Source organism: Bos javanicus, chromosome X (assembly GCF_032452875.1).
Source record: "Bos javanicus breed banteng chromosome X, ARS-OSU_banteng_1.0, whole genome shotgun sequence".
Taxonomy (NCBI): domain Eukaryota; kingdom Metazoa; phylum Chordata; class Mammalia; order Artiodactyla; family Bovidae; genus Bos; species Bos javanicus.
In genome coordinates this window covers 56,653,362-56,667,519 of record NC_083897.1, presented here as the reverse complement: position 1 = coordinate 56,667,519, position 14,158 = coordinate 56,653,362, and positions in this window count along the sequence as shown.

The window sequence follows — 14,158 nt, the reverse complement described above, 5'->3', positions numbered from 1 at the left end:
TGACATCATCTCAGTGGCTAAAAATAGCAGGTCACAGTGTGTGTGTGTGTGTGTGTGTGTGTGTGTGTGTGTGTGAAGGGGGTTGGTAAAGGGGTTAAACCAGGGAACCTGGAACTGCTGGAAACCAGACTGCACCGCCTCCTCCTCTGGGGGCCTGTTACATGTGCACTATTGCTCAGGACCAATCACATAGGCATTGCCTCTAGGCTTATTATAGGAGAAAGTGCTGCATCGCTTTGCTGCTTTGTTGAATGTGAATGACTATGAGACAGAACTTGTCCATGCTTGTGCACCCTGATGACTTTGTGCAGTCCTTATCAATCTTATTAGATTAAAAAAAAATCTCAAGGTGGTTGTAACAAACCTACTTCTAAGATTATCCCCTGACAGTGTGGTTTCAGCATCAACTGGGCAAAGCAGATTACAAATGTGAGATACTTCGATTTATCTCCCTGCTTCCCCAGGGCCCCGGCCACTTCGCGGTTGTTTCTCCTCGAGTTGTGGCTCTTCTCAGGAACCATTTTCTCCTCGAAGCCCTAATAATACACACTTGTCGAAATGTAGGCACAACTTCCTTTGACCCTGGCAAAAACCTGATTTTCTAGTTTGCCTTCATCTGACATCCAGATACTTTATGCTCTGTGGGTCATTTTAAAGTGACCAGCAACTCAAATACAACCTGTCTTGTATTTTGGCAGACCAAAAGGTGGTTTGTAACAGAAACTGGAACATGAGTCTGTGTCTCTAATAGGGAACCATACTGCTTAACCCTTCTTTACTTCCTTGCTAATCCCTTGTGTAAAAAGCTTGCTTTCTCTATAAGAAATGCCTCTACCATGGCAAGTATTGTCTCCAATATTTCCTTCATTAGATTGGGATGGCATAAGTGACTAAGATCAAGTATAACACTATGATTCTGAGAATGTGCTTTCATTTCCTGGTCTCCTTGAAAAGCTAGCATGAACAAGAGCATTTTGATGACATTCTGGTTTCTATGACAACTGGAATATGCCATTTTATCCTGCAGGCAGGAACATTTAACAAGGATGGTACAGGCTGGATGGACTAGCAGCAAAAATCTGCAGCCTAGTATGTGATTACTATCACTGTGAGATAGTGTATGTGTGTGCATGCTTGTGTACATGTCTTTGGAAAGGTGAGGTGTTTAGTTGGGGATTAGGGACTTTAAGCTCTCTTGTTTTATTGAAGAAATTGGAAATTCCCACTAAAGAGAATCTGAGGTGATGAGTCACCTTTCTGTGTTTTTCTGTGTCCTAAGATGACTCCTGTTGTGTGAGGGCATTGCGATCTGAGTTTTTTAAAGCAGAGACCTCCAAATATGTCTGATATTTGGACCTCCAAAGATGTCTTACATCTTTGTTTAAAAAAGGTTTTTGCTTAAACTCTTAAAGATGTATTTTGCTCATTTTATATCTCTACCAAGGAATTATTATGTGTGTCAGGGGAGTGTATTCTCCTCGGCTCTGTCTCATCTCAACAAAAATTTGAAGCAACGGTCGTTAGAGCCCTTGGCGTGTCATAGCTCTCAGACAGACCGTGTTATAGCTCTCGGGTCTTGGACAGACTGTGTTATACCTCTCAGGTCTCGAACAGACTGTGTTATAGCTCTTAGATCAATGTTACAGCTCTATGTTACAGCTCTATTTTATTTAGAAAATAGCAGGAAAATCCATCCTCAAGGTGTGAGGGCATGCCAACCCAAAGATGCGAAGAGAAGACAGTGGGGGGAGTGCACCAGTGTGCAGGAGAGAGAGAGAGACCCCTGGACCTTTGGCTCCTTTTTTTTTATATGTTTTTTCTTCCCCCTGGGCCTGCCCTATGTAAATCAGGCTAGCCAGGAGTGCTGTTTGTTCTACCTGAGGTCCTCACTCTGGTCCTCGGACCTTCCTGTGTTCTATTTTTGTGGGCTTTTCCCTTCCTTGTCTTTTAGCCACCACCATTCTGGACTCCTGTTTCCTATTCTAGCTACCTAACATGTGTATGTTATGGGAGAGAACATGTGAAGTCAAGATACAATGAGATAAATGAGTGGGATTAGAAAATCTAATGTAACTGTGTGTAACTTCAGAGTTGAAAGGTGTGCACCTTGAGCAATTGACACATAGATTAAGAAAGATCTTCTCTTTATAAAACAAACTTGCTGTCATCACACTACTAATTAAAATCCGTAAATGGCTCCCCATTTATCACATAAGCATAAGGTACAAGCTCTTTAACAAAGGTTCTGATTTTTGTTTTTGTGGTTTAGGAAGTAGCTGTTGCTGGTGTTGTAATTATTTATGTATTTATTATGTTTTAAAAGAAAGCCGTGGCATCTAAAGGAACTGCTGTTGTTCAGTCATGTTTGACTCTGCGACCCCAAGGACTGCAGCACCCTAGGCTTCCCTGTCCTTCACTATCTCCTGGAATTTGCTCAAACTCATGTCCATTGAGTTGATGATGCCATTCAACTATCTTATCCTCTGTGTCTCCTTCTCCTCCTATCCTTAATCTTTCCCAGAATTATGGTCTTTTCCAATGAATCAGCTCTTCACATCAGGTGGTCAAAGCACTGGTGCTTCAGCTAAAGGAATTATTGTTGCATTTGTTGTCAGAATATGAGCTTAGAAAGACATAAGTACTAGGTAAAGGGTATCTATGTCTCTTCTCTGCACCAAATCTTACACAGTGGTCTGTGATGCTGAGACTCTCATACTATTGTTAAATGAATTATTATTTGAGTTGTTATTTGTTTCAACAATTAATAAGGAAACCAGTAAACTACTGAACATTTTTCAAACAAGAAATTAAGATACTGATATCTTTGTGTATGAATTGCTAAGAATAGGAATCATTTGCATTGCCATGAATGGAAACAATGGCATTACTATCATTTTTCTACATGTCAATTTCTTTCTCTTATAGACTGGTAAAGTAGTCTAATCAATCAAAGATGATGAAAAGGTCATACCTCTATAGAATGAGCTAATCCCTGCAGGACCCATTAGCCAATGTGTGACATTCCACTGTAGGGTCCCAGGAATTTCTTGTGCCTATTTCTGAGTCTTTGACATGTTTTCCAGGCAGGGTGGTATTAAGAAAAGGGCTCATTTTAAGAGAATTCCTCACTAGAACTGGTTTTTATTTTTTTATTCCCTGCACAAGTGGTCAATGTCACCACTCTGATCAGCAGGTGGAACTTATTGTGCTCATTGTATGTGGCTGAAGAACAGATTACTGAATAGTCTCAATAAAAATTCTCTTTATTTATTCTCAGTAAAGGAAATAAGCAAATTTCCTGCCATCACACCACTAACTGAAAACTGTAAATGATTCTCCATTTATTATATAAGCATAAGAGTTCCTTAACAAATGTTCTGATTTTTGGTTTTGCGTTTTAGAAAATGGATGTTGTTAACATTACACTTAACCTCTGTATTTATTGTGCTTCAAAAAAAAAAAATACATAGCAGGAATTCCCTGGTGATCCTGGGGCTAAGACTCCATGCTCCCAGTGCAGGGGACCTGGGTTGGATACCTGGTCAGGGAAATAGATCCCACATGCTGCAACTAAGAGTTCCTGTGCTGCAACTAAGACCTGGTGCAGCCAAATAAATAAATATTTTTTTAAAAATATATAACATCTAAAAGATTTGCTTTTGCATTCTTTGTCAAGTATATGCTTTAGGAAGAAGTAGGTGCTTTGTCTCAATATGCCAGCAAGTTTGGAAAACTCAGCAGTGGCCACAGGACTGGAAAAGATCAGTTTTCATTCCAATCCCAAAGAAAGGCAATGCCAAAGAATGCTTAAACTACCGCACAATTGCACTCATCTCACACGCTAGTAAAGTAATGCTCAAAGTTCTCCAAGCCAGGCTTCAGCAATACGTGAACCATGAACTTCCTGATGTTCAAGCTGGTTTTATAAAAGGCAGAGGAACCAGATATCAAATTGCCAATATCTGCTGGATCATGGAAAAAGCAAGAGAGTTCCAGACAAACATCTATTTCTGCTTTATTGACTATGCCAAAGCCTTTGACTGTGTGGATCACAATAAACTGTGGAAAATTCTGAAAGAGATGGGAATACCAGACCACCTGATCTGCCTCTTGAGAAATTTGTATGCAGGTCAGGAAACAACAGTTAGAACTGGACATGGAACAACAGACTGGTTCCAAATAGGAAAAGGAGTTCGTCAAGGCTGTATATTGTCACCCTGTTTATTTAACTCCTATGCAGAGTACATAATGAGAAACGCTGGACAGGAAGAAACACAGCTGGAATCAAGATTGCTGGGAGAAATATCAATAACCTCAGATATACAGATAACACCACCCTTATGGCAGAAAGTGAAGAGGAACTAAAAAGCATCTTGATGAAAGTGAAAGTGGAGAGTGAAAAAGTTGGCTTAAAGCTTAACATTCAGAAAATGAAGATCATGGCATCCGGTCCCACCACTTCATGGGAAATAGATGGGGAAACAGTGGAAACAGTGTCAGACTTTATTTTTCTGGGCTCCAAAATCACTGCAGATGGTGCCTGCAGCCGTGAAATTAAAAGACGCTTACTCCTTGGAAGGAAAGTTATGACCAACCTAGACAGCATATTCAAAAGCAGAGACATTACTTTGCCAACACAGTTTCGTCTAGTCAAGGCTATGGTTTTTCCTGTGGTCATGTATGGATGTGAGAGTTGGACTGTGAAGAAGGCTGAGCACCGAAGAATTGATGCTTTTGAACTGTGGTGTTGGAGAAGATTCTTGAGAGTCCCTTGGACTGCAAGGAGATCCAACCAGTCCATTCTGAAGGAGATCAGCCCTGGGATTTCTTTGGAAGGACTGATGCTAAAGCTGAAACTCCAGTACTTTGGCCACCTCATGCGAAGAGTTGATTCATTGGAAAAGACTCTGATGCTGGGAGGGATTGGGGGCAGGAGGAGAAGGGGACGACAGAGGATGAGATGGCTGGATGGCATCACTGACTCAATGGATGTGAGTCTGGGTGAACTCCGGGAGTTGGTGATGGACAGGGAGGCCTGGCGTGTTGCGATTCATGGGGTCGCAAAGAGTCAGACACGACTGAGTGACTGATCTTATCTGAGGTGCTTTGTAAAAGATACCTAAGTCCGTTGGCTTCATATGCTATACTCTGTTCATGATGCTGGGACTAGGAGTCTCCCAAGCTCCTTTTTCCTTCACTAGCCTGCCAGTCAGGTTCACAAAAAGGAAAGAGAAGCAGAATGTGCCTTCCTCTCTGTTCTTATTCTTTTTAGTGTCACCTGAATAAAAGCTGTAAACAAAAATAAGGCCATATAATTTCAGAAGTGGTAGAATATTCAAAATAGAATTCTAAGTTAACTCTGATTTTGTTTTTAAAGGAAAGAAAATTAAAAAAGAGGGCCCTTGCTTGTTAATCATGACTGTTTTTGGTTTTGTATCTTCTCTTTTATGTTTTTCTCATTGGCTTTGTTTTCTAGGAGTTTTACTATAACTGGCCTACAGATGTGTTTGCACGTGTGCATGTATGTGAAATATGTTTTTGTTTTAAAGCACATGTGGAATATTCTGCTTGATATTCTTCATTATTTTGGAAAATTCTCAGCTATTGTTCTTGCTTTCCCAGGTTCTTTTCTGGTACTCTTTACAGATCTTTTAGGTATGTAGGTACATAAATTTTGATAAGAAATATTTCCTTTGATCAATATAAAATAGTAGCCTAAGAACTTTTCAAAGATATTTTTCTTACATTCTCTTTGTAAGGTATCATTTTGCTATGGTTACATTCTTTTCACACTTTTATCTGATATTTTATCTCTTATCGCCTTAAAATCTCTATAAAGTCATATTAAAGTGCATATGTACATATAAATGAATCCTCTGTGTAATATTTTATAGTATTAAAGGGAAAAAAATCAGGTCTACATTTGCTCTGCATTTCCATCCTTGTTGCTCTCTTGTTTCATGTGTTATCAGATTTCAGCTTACCATTCAAGACTCAAATTTATCCCATTTTTATCTTAAGATAAACATGCATATCATTGCTCTCTACTGGTAGTGTTTTACATTTGCACTTCATTGATCTCTAACCTGATTATATTAACCAGAATTTTTCTTCTGTGTCAGTGCATTTAGATCTGTATCAGTCTTTGTAATGGATAAATAATATATCCTTCTTGACTTAAACTCAATGTTTTAGTCTGTCCCATGGATAGCACTTTCCTTATACCCAATTTTGTCATTGTTATGATGAACTACAATGTGATGACCTATTTTGTGTACATGAGCAACTCCTTAAACTTGTGCACAACACAGGGAAATCAGTAAGTTCTGAAAGACACATTTTGTTCTCTCACTTGAATGTTGCAATTATAAAGGTCTCAACTTCAGGAAAATAAGATACTCTTGACTTTTAAACTCAGAACACTATGCATGATATTATTACAAATACAGGGTACACTAGATACCTTTCCTGTGGCAGAGTAATAGGTAACCTTTGAAAGAAACTTGGCCTGCTGGACTGGAGAAACAACCTGAATTTTTTATGAGCTTTGACAGGGAGACTATTCGGTTTAGTCAGTTCAGTTGCTCAGTCAGGTCCAACTCTTTGCAATCCTATGAACCACAGCATGCCAGGCCTCCCTGTCCATCACCAACTCCCAGAGTTCACCCAAACTCATGTCCATTGAGTCGGTGATGCCATCCAACCATCTCACCCTCTGTCATACCCTTCTCCTCCTGCCATCAATCTTTCCTAGCATCAGGGTCTTTTAAAAATGAGTCAGCTCTTCGCATCAGGTGGCCAAAGTATTGGAGTTTCAGCTTCAGCATCAGTCTTTCCAATGAACACCCAAGACTGATCTCCTTTAGGATGGACTGGTTGGATCTCCTTGCAGTCCAAGGGACTCTCAAGAGTCTTCTCCAACACCACAGTTCAAAAGGGAGACTATTCACTCTTAAAATAATGCCTTCAAGGTAAATCATGAGTGTGGTATGGTTCTTTTTCTGATGTGTTCATGCTTTTCCTTTTCTAAACAGGATATGGTCTTCTAAGGTGTATACCTGAACTTCAGGTTTTTCTGACTAGTTTAGAGAAAACTTGGGAGTCAGAGATTCAGTACTGAAAGTTCAGTAAATTGAATATGTGTATGCACATTTATGGTCATGTGATATAATTTGCAAAATGAGAAATGTCTAACTTTTATTCCTAATTAGCAAACTGAGGACAATTTTGTGAATCCTCTGTTTGTAATAGTTGCCATTTAAATGCTATGTACAAAAAACAACCCTCCTAAAATTATGCATGACCCCTCTGAAGAAATATATGAACTGGCAAACAACATGACAACACTTCTTATGATTGAAATTTCTTACCCAATTGTTCTAAAAATTAACTCCTAGTCTAGTACAATATTATAAGCTTTTTAAAAGGCACACTTGAAAATTTATGCTGAAATTGATTTGGAGATGATAAAGTGCAATAATAGGCAAGAATGCATTTTCTTTATAAAAGTAATTTTATACACTATGCTTTTATTATGATAAAGGAAACTTCTGACTCATTTTATGAAATTACTGTTTTTCAAGCCTTCTAAATGATAAAGCCTACCGCCTACAAGAAGCTCTACTAAATAGTACTTGTAGGCAAGGGGCATTGGGGTGAAGATGAAAGAAAATGAATTACTGCCTCCAGGTAATGACATGGTATGGTTTTTATCAAGAAAACTACCCCATTTTGAAAGAATTCCTTGATAAAGATTGTTTATCTTTTTTCCTCAGAAGTTATTTAAGCCCTCACTTAAGAAAGGAGTTAACAAACTAGAGCTTGTAAAATAATTCTTCCAAAACCATGCCTGTTGATTGGAGAAGCAAAGTTAATTTTCATCTAATTTTTCCATTTTTAAAGAGCAAATGTCATACAACAGAAGTTAAACAGGAACTTTGAAAAATTAAAATATTCAATAGAAAATTTTATTTTTTGTTTTATCTAAAATTGACTGACATTATAGATTTCAGAGCTGTCAGTTATGTTTCCCTTTTGTTTTAATCTCATTGTGTTTTCACAATTTTCAGACAGTATTTGGCTGAATTCTAAAGTCGATATTAGATACACTTTTATACCCATGGATCTATAAGAAATTCAATTTATTTTAAAAGTTAGTGTGGTGTTTTTCAACACTCTATGGCATTGGTACTGGTGTGCAAGTGGGAATCACTATTTATATCTTTATGTATTTTTCTGTCTCTTTCTCTATATGTATCTATTTATCTGTTCCCTCTAGAGGAAAAGAAGAGAAACATATTTCTATTCATACAAAATGTGAAAAGGAGAATATCTTTAAGATTATATATATGGGACCAAACAAGTGGTTAGAGAATAGTTTAATATTTTTATTTAGCATACTTCCATTTTGATTGTTTCTCTCAAGCATGCATTGCTTTGGAAATCAGAAAATAGCTATAATTGATGTTTTGGTTACATGTTAAAAATACCCTGATAAAAGGTCTCACTCTTTAAAAAATAAAAGTAAATGTGAAAAAAAGAGTGAATATCAACAAATGTTAAAATAGGCTGTGTAAGTTTTAAAATGTTTTTTTTAAATATCATATATATATATATATATATATATATAAACACACACATAGAATAGAACTTCTGTGGTATATGGACTCAAATCTTTGTAAAAAAAACATTTCTGTGTGATTGGAAAACTGAAAACTGATGATATATAGATATAATTTATAACACCATTTATATATATATTTTAAACAACAATTTCAGATTTTCTGATAAGCATTTAGATAAGAAAATAAGTGAGGCTGAAAATAACATTTATACATGAAACAAATATTTGTAGGCATGTGTACAAGCAGTAAGCATGGAATATATGTACCAATATATCAAGCCTCTTGTGAATGGTGTGTGTGTAGGGATGGCGGTGTTGGAGTGTGGTGAGGCATTTGTTTGAAGGCTGACCAATTTGATTTAATGGAAAATGTTTACAAATTCTGCAGAGGGGAGACTGGAGTGGCTGAGTCACCGTTTTTCTCTCTCCCTTTTTTTCCCCTGTGTCCTTAAATGACACCTGTAATTTGAGAGCCAATTTGTCTGAGTTCTCTAAAGCAGAGTCCTCCAAAGCTGTATGATTATGTACCCCATTCAACTGTTTGTGCAGGTTAACACCAAACTGCTGCTGCTGCTGCTAAGTCACTTCAGTCGTGTCCAACTCTGTGTGACCCCATAGATAGCAGCCCACCAGGCTCCCCGGTCCCTGGGATTCTCCAGGCAAGAACACTGGAGTGGGTTGCCATTTCCTTCTCCAATGCATGCTGTCGATGCACGATACTGGATGCTTGGGGCTAGTGCACTGGGATGACCCAGAGGGATGGTATGGGGAGGGAGGAGGGAGGAGGGTTCAGGATGGGGAACACATGTATACCTGTGGCGAATCATTTTGATATTTGGCAAAACTAATACAATTATGTAAAGTTTAAAAATAAAATAAAATTTAAAAAAATAAATAAATAAAAGCAAAAAAAAATTGTGTGTAAGCAAACATACATATACATGCATTTTCAACGAAGATCATGGCAACTGGTCCCATCACTTCATGGGAAATAGATGGGGAAACAGTGGAAACAGTGTCAGAATTTATATTTTTGGGCTCCAAAATCACTGCAGATGGTGACTGCAGCCATGAAATTAAAAGACGCTTACTCCTTGGAAGGAAAGTTATGACCAACCTACATAGCATATTCAAAAGCAGAGACATTACTTTGCCAACAAGGTCCATTTAGTCAAGGCTATGGTTTTTCTAGTGGTCATGTATGGATGTGAGAGTTGGACTGTGAAGAAAGCTGAGCACCGAAGAATTGATGCTTTTGAACTGTGGTGTTGGACAAGACTCTTGAGAGTCCCTTGGACTGCAAGGAGATCCAACCAGTCCATTCTAGAGGAGATCAGCCCTGGGTGTTCTTTGGAAGGAATGATGCTAAAGCTGAAACTCCAGTACTTTGACCACCTCATGCGAAGAGTTGACTCATTGGAAAAGACTCTGATGCTGGGAGGGACTGGGGGCAGGAGGAAAAAGGGACAACAGAGGATGAGATGGCTGGATGGCATCACCGACTAGATGGACGTAAGTTTGAGTGAACTCCGGGAGTTGGTGATGGACAGGGAGGCTTGGCGTGCTGCAATTCATGGGGTCGCAAAGAGTCAGACACGACTGAGCAACTGAACTGAACTGATTATGAAAATTTTTACATTATGAAACATAAAATTTTGAAGTAAATAATGCATGAGCTAAAATATACACGTGAATTATAATACATATTTCTAAAATGAATACAGAAAGCTGTAAAAAAATATATGCCAATCCATTAATACAGAAAATGACCAACCCATTAACAGAATATCTGGGTGGGAAGGTGGGAAGAGAGATTGAGGGAATGATTTCACCTTTCATATTATTCATGCCTGTTTTCATTGAATTTTTAAAAAAGACATTTTGGAAACATTGAAACATGTTGAAAATCGTTTTAAGAGACACTGATGTATAGAACAGTCTTATGGACTCTGTGGGAGAGGGAGAGGGTGGGAAGATTTGGGAGAATGGCAATGAAACATGTAAAATATCATGTAGGAAACGAGTTGCCAGTCCAGGTTTGATGCATGATGCTGGATGCTTGGGGCTGGTGCACTGGGACGGCCCAGAGGGATGGTATGGGGAGGGAGGAGGGAGGAGGGTTCGGGATGGGGAACACATGTATACCTGTGGCGGATTCATTTTGATATTTGGCAAAACTAATACAATTATGTAAGTTTAAAAATAAAATAAAATTGGAAGATTTAAAGGAAAAAAAAATAAAAATAAAAATAAAATAAAATTAAAATAAATAAAAGAGGTTTACTAAAAATGACTTTGAAAATAGTTATTTACGTTAAAAAGTACTCAAATATGCTGTTGAGTGAAGAAATATAGTATTATGTAATATGTGCATGTTATATGTATACAGATGCATAGGAAATGTGTTGGAAGAACACACACTATGATATTAACAGTGAGCATCTTCTCTGTATACCTTTCTACATATGTTATAGGCTCTCTAAGCTCTTTTAATGTTGTTTTAGAATAAAAATATGTTAACATCAAAAACCCCAGTTGGGTTTCATACACACAATCACACTGTTACATACACACACACACACACACACACATAGAGTAGTATTAAATCTCTGTGTCCAAAAAGGATGCTATCATGAAAGCAGTAGCTTGCATTGTTCTGAAATAGGAAAGAAATAGCATAATCTAAGAAACATAACATGGAAATACTTTGATATGTAGCAGAAGAAGGAAAATAAATACGACATCTACAATATGACTGAGATTAAGTTATCACTTCTCTTTCAGAATAACATATTTTCTAGAGTTGGGTAAGGAAATTGTTATCTTTAAAATTTTTTTTGATGTGGACCATTTTAAAGTCTTTATTGAATTTGTTACAATATTGTTTCCATTTTATGTTTTGTTTTTTTGGCCAAGAAGCTTGTGGGATCTTAGCTCCCTGACCAGGTATTGAACTCTTATCCCCTGGGTTGGAAGGTAAAGTCTTACCACTGGACCACCAAGGCAGTCCCTGGGGTGGGGAAAATTATTAATCAAATCCATTTGATATGGTTTTGTTCCTACTTTGTATTTTATAATAGAAATTAGACTTGTACCATACCTGGATTACCATATTTGAAGCACTTGACCCTGGGAAAGCAGTGTACTTCAGAAGTGCTGAACAGGGTAGAGGCTCTGGTGAATAGTAGTTGGAGTAAGGATCAAGAGATCTAGCTATTGATACTATTAATATGTATAAAACAGATAGCTAATGAAAACCTACTGTATAGCTCAGGGAACCTTACTCAGTGCTCTGTGTTGAACTAAATGCAAAGGAAATCTAAAAAAGAGAGGATATTGTATATGTATAGCTGATCCACTTTGCTCTACAGAAGAAAATAACACAACATTGTAAAACAACTATACCCCAATACAAATTAATTTAAAAATAAATAAATAAAAATAACCCTAAAAAGAGATCTAGCTAGCAGAACCAGACTTGATCCATGTAATAATGGGTAAGATTGTTTCCATTTTCCTAGACATGTTTTCCCAGTCACTTTATGTTGAGACTTTTGTGGTACTCCTTGCTCTTCAGCTACTTCATAATGTAATAGAAGAAATTTAGTGTTGGCAAACAACAAAATGATTTAAAACTATAATACAGGAATGAAGATAGACAGGTCCCAGTTGAAGACTTGTGTCTCAAGAAATCCTATATTTTAATCATGATAAAATATGTATATCATGCACTTTATCATTGTAGCCATTTTAAGTGTACAGCTCAGTAGCATTAAGTACATTCATAGTGTTGTACAATCATCACGATCATCCATCTCTAGAATTTTTTCATTCTTCCAAAACTGAAACGCTGTACCTATTCAATAGTAACTCCTCATTCTTTTTTCCATATGGCCCTGCAAACCACTATTGTACTTTCTGATTCTACGAATTCGATTATGAATTTGAGACACTTTCATACTCACATAAGTGGAATCATACATTAGTGGTCCTTTTGTGTCTTGCACTTAACATAATGTTTACCACTTTCAGCATTTTTAAAGCTTGTGTCAGAATCTGCTTCCTTTTTAAGGCTGGATAATTTTTCCACTGTATGAATATATGACATTCTGTTTATTATAATCATCTTACAATCAACATGGGTTCGACATTTTGGCTGTTATGAACAATGCTTCTCTGAACATGGGTGTACAAAAATCTGTTTGATTATCTGACTTCAATTGTTTTGGGCATATAGCTAAAAAGTGGAATTGTTGGATCATAATGCTATTTTTCATTTGGAAAATTATATTTAATTCTTATAGAAATAAAATATTTTTATTTTTATATGTAATTATATTTTAATTTAATTTATAACTTTTTGATATGCCATATTGTTTTCCATAATGGCTGCCCCAGTTTACATTCCCAATAGCAGTGCACAAGGGTTCCAATTTCTCCACATTTTTTCCAATGCTTGATACATACTCTTTTGTTTTTTTTTTGTTTGTTCATTGTTATTTGGATAATAGCCATCCTAATAGTTGCCATATAGTATGGGACTGTGGCTTTAAATTGAGTTTTCCTAACAAGCCAGGCTTCAGCAATACGTGAACCATGAACTTCCAGATGTTCAAGCTGGTTTTACAAAAGGCAGAGGAACTGGAGATCAAATTGCCAACATCCGCTGGATCATTGAAAAAGCAAGACAGTTCCAGAAAAACACCTATTTCTGCTTTATTGACTATTATGCCAAAGCCTCTGACTGTGTGGATCACAACAAACTGTGGAAAATTCTTCAAGAGATGGGAATACCGGACCACCTGACCTGCCTGTTGAGAAACCTATATGCAGGTCAGGAAGCAGCAGTTAGAACTGGACATGGAACAACAGACTGGTTCCAAATAGGAAAAGGAGTATGTCAAGGCTGTATATTGTCACCCTGCTTATTTAACTTATATGCAGAGTACATTATGAGAAACGCTGGGCTGGAAGAAGCACAAGCTGGAATCAAGATTGCTGTGAGAAATATCAATAAGCTCAGGTATGCAGATGACACCACCTTTATGGCAGAAAGTGAAGAGGAACTAAAAAGCCTCTTGAAAGTGAAAGTGGAGAGTGAAAAAGTTGGCTTAAAGCTCAACATTCAGAAAACTAAGATCACGGCATCTGGTTCCATCACTTCATGGCAAATAGATGGGGAAACAGTGTCAGCCTTTGTTTTTTTTGGCTCCAAAATCACTGCAGATGGTGACTGCAGCCATGAAATTAAAAGACGCTTACTCCTTGGAAGAAAAGTTATGACCAACCTAGATAGCATATTCAAAAGCAGAGACATTACTTTGCCAACAAAGGTCCATCTAGTCAAGGCTATGGTTTTTCCAGTGATCATGTATGGATGTGAGACTTGGACTGTAAAGAAAGCTGAGCACTGAAGAATTGATGTCTTTGAAGTGTGGTGTTGGAGAAGACTCTTGCAAGTCCCTTGGACTGCAAGGAGATCCAACCAGTCCATCCTAAAGGAGACCAGTCCTGCGTGTTCATTGGAAGGAGTGA